Below are 3,444 nucleotides of genomic sequence, written 5' to 3'. Positions count from 1 at the left end.
AACCTGTGCTTACTCCTTGCCTTCCCCACGACCTGTGCTCCCGCTGTATTCGACCATTTGAAGTTTCCAGAACAGGCCATGTCCTCCCTTATCTGTGGGCCTTTGTACACACACTTCTTCTTCCTCCTTCCCCCACCCTAACCCAAGCATCTTCTCTTCATTCTTTAGGACTCAGCATAAATATACCTCTTCATTAGGCAGAACTGGCTCAAGTAAAAGAAACTTCCTTGTTCTAACAAGTCAAAAGGGAGGAGAGGATTTAATGTAAGAGTACGGAGGAATCGTCGGGGAATCCAATGACCGAGATCCAGCCAGGCCTTAGAAACCAACTAAAACCAGGCACTCCCTTTCCTTGGGACTTTATCTCCATCCCTTGTGTCTGTTCTCTGCCCTTCTGAGGGGCTTCTAAGAATCCACATTTCTCTCAAGTAGCTTGTTATTATTTCTCTTTCTTCCCTGCTAGACCATAGGTTCCTTGAGGTCAGAACTGTGCCTTTATTTTTCCATCCTCAATACAACCAACAGAGTTTGCGGGGGGGGGGGGGGGGGGGGGTACGGGGAAGGCAGACAAGTAACCTGACCCTTAATATACAACCCAGCAGGTGTTGAAAGAGGCGTCTTCAAGGTGTTTTAGGAGCCAGAGGAGGAAGCAGCCCCTTCTCCATTGGGCAGTCAGGAAGACGCAGAAATGACACCTGGCTGCTGCTGCTGCTTGTCCTCTGAAGGGGGGCTGGGGGGGGGGTCCCCCCAAAGGAAAATACCACAAAAAGCAGAGAATCTCTTTAAGAGCCTCCCAACCCTCTAGGTCTCCAGCGAAATGAAGAGGGAACAGCCAGTGTCTTTCTACACATCCCATGAAGGGACAAATCATAAAGCAGAGGCCTTGGTGGCCGACTTCCGCCTCATTCCAGCCATTCCAGCTTTCCTCCAGTTCTCTCTCCCATCTTCGGGTCGGGGAACATTTTCTTGCCTCAGCCTAGAGCAGTGGTCGGCAAACTGCGGCTGGCGAGCCACATGCGGCTCTTTGGCCCCTTGAGTGTGGCTCTTCCACAAAATACCACGTGCGGGCGCGCACGTACAGTGCGATTGAAACTTCGTGGCCCCAGCGCAGAAGTCGGTTTTCGGCTCTCAAAAGAAATTTCAATCGTTGTACTGTTGATATTTGGCTCTGTTGACTAATGAGTTTGCCGACCACAGGCCTAGCGGGTTTTCCTCACCCTCATCCTTTTAACTCACCTCTCAAGAGCTTTAAGGTTTCAACTTCCACATCACCTTTTGGGAGAAGGAGGAGGCTCCCCACTCCCCCTCCGTTAGGGTAAACCAACCCTAATGCCACGTGCTCCCAGAGCAGCCTGTCCTTCCTCTCTCCCGGCCTGCCCTGGGGAAAGGTGGCCTCCAGCAGCCTGTGATTGGTGACAGCAGGGACCACGTCATCTGGTTCCTGCCTACGCCCAGGGCTTGGCACAGAGCCTGGCACCTTGGAGGTGCTCAGAAATACTTGCTGCTTCCATTGAATTTCGATAGCTAGTACCATTTCCTCATTTGAATGGGGAAAACGGAGGCACGGAGGTGGGGAAGGGAGACCTGACACGTGGGTTGCTGGCTCTCTGCCCTGGGCTCCTGGTGGAGCTGTCTGCCTGGCTGCCGTCTTTCCTTCCAGGGCTGTGATGAGCAATGCGGACATCGTTCCTTTGCATTACCTAGGTTTTTATGTCCTCTAAAATGTGCACAAAGATGGAACATTGTTGATTCATGAAGAGAAAACACTATTTTTAGCAGTGAAAAGTGGATTTTTTTTTTTTTAATGTTTTAAAACAACCACTTCGTTGTGTGTCGTTCCATATTCCAAAAGGTTGCCGGGTTGGTTAGATTCCCAGTCAGGGTACATGCCCGTGTTTCCTGCTGGATCCCCAGGAGGGGACGTGTAGGAAGCAGCCAATTGATCTTCCTCTCTCTCTTCCTTCCTCTCTCTCTAAAGTTGATAAAAACATATTTTTAAAAAATTTTCCCCTAAGCTTTTAATTTTAACATCATTTTATTGATTTTAGAGAGAGAAGAAGGGAGGGGGATAGGCAGATAAAAACATTGATGAGAGAGAAACATGGGAATCTGGTGACCTCTTGATTCATGGCTCAATGCTCAACCACTGAGGCACACTGGCTGCGCGGAACACTCAAATCCATAGAAAGTTTGCACGAATAGGGCAATACAAACCTATCTATACTCCATCTACCTCAGCAATTTTCAACCCATGTGCCGCAAAAAAAATCTAAAACATGCAATACCTGACTATTTGGTCAGGGGCACTGACCTCTTTTCCCTTAGATAGTCAAATAAAAAAATGACAACAGCCAACACAGTAATAGTCATCCGATGTGAATGAATCAAAATTATACCTTGTTTTGGTCAGATCAGTAAAATATATAATATGTGGGGGGGTTTAATTGATATTTTTTGAGAGAGAGAGAGAGAAGGAGAAAGGGAAAAGGAGAGAAACATCAATGTGAGAGTGAAACATCAATCCTCTACCTTCTGCACACACCCTACTGGGGATCAAGCCCACAACCCAGGCACATGCCCTGACTGGGAATTGAACTGGCAACTTCTCGGTGCCCATGATGACGTCTAACCAACTGAGCCACACCAGCTGGGACACAAAGAGTAATACATGTTTTGGTGTGTCACAGAATTTTAGTAATTAGTGTATGTGTGCCGAAAGATGAAAAAGGTTGAAAAATGCTGATCTAGCCCTGACCGGTTTGGCTCAGTGGATAGAGCGTCGGCCTGTGGACTGAAGGGTCCAGGGTTCGATTCCGGTCAAGGGCATGTACCTTGGTTGCGGGCACATCCCCAGTAGGGGGTGTGCAGGAAGCAGTTGATCCATGTTTCTCTCTCATCGATGTTTCTAGCTCTCTATCCCTCCCCCTTCCTCTCTGTAAAAAATCAATAAAATATATATTTAAAATAAAATAAAATCATTAAAAAAAAGAAAAATGCTGATCTAGATTCATCAGTTGCTAACATTTTACACAACAGCTCTCTCTTGCCGAAACCAGTTTGGCTCAGTGGATAGAGCGTCGGCCTGTAGACTGAAAGGTCCCAGGTTCGATTCCGGTCAAGGGCATGTACATTGGTTGCGGGCACATCCCCAGGAGGGGGTGTGCAGGAGGCAGCTGATCGATGTTTCTCTCTCATCGATGTTTCTAACTCTCTATCCCTCTCCCTTCCTCTCTGTAAAAAATCAATAAAAATATATTTTAAAAAACAAAAAAAAACAGCTCTCTCTGTCTCTCTCCCCAGATATATTATATATATATGTATGTGTGTGTGTGTATAATGCTCCGTCTTCTTCCATATGTATAGTATATATATGTATATATGTATATACTCTACATATACATGTACACATGGTTATTTTTTTCTGCGTCAGTTGTAGACTGAAAA

Source organism: Eptesicus fuscus, chromosome 20, assembly GCF_027574615.1.
Source record: "Eptesicus fuscus isolate TK198812 chromosome 20, DD_ASM_mEF_20220401, whole genome shotgun sequence".
NCBI lineage: Eukaryota > Metazoa > Chordata > Mammalia > Chiroptera > Vespertilionidae > Eptesicus > Eptesicus fuscus.
The sequence above is the reverse complement of the archived record's forward strand: the minus strand, read 5'-3'. Positions refer to the sequence as shown.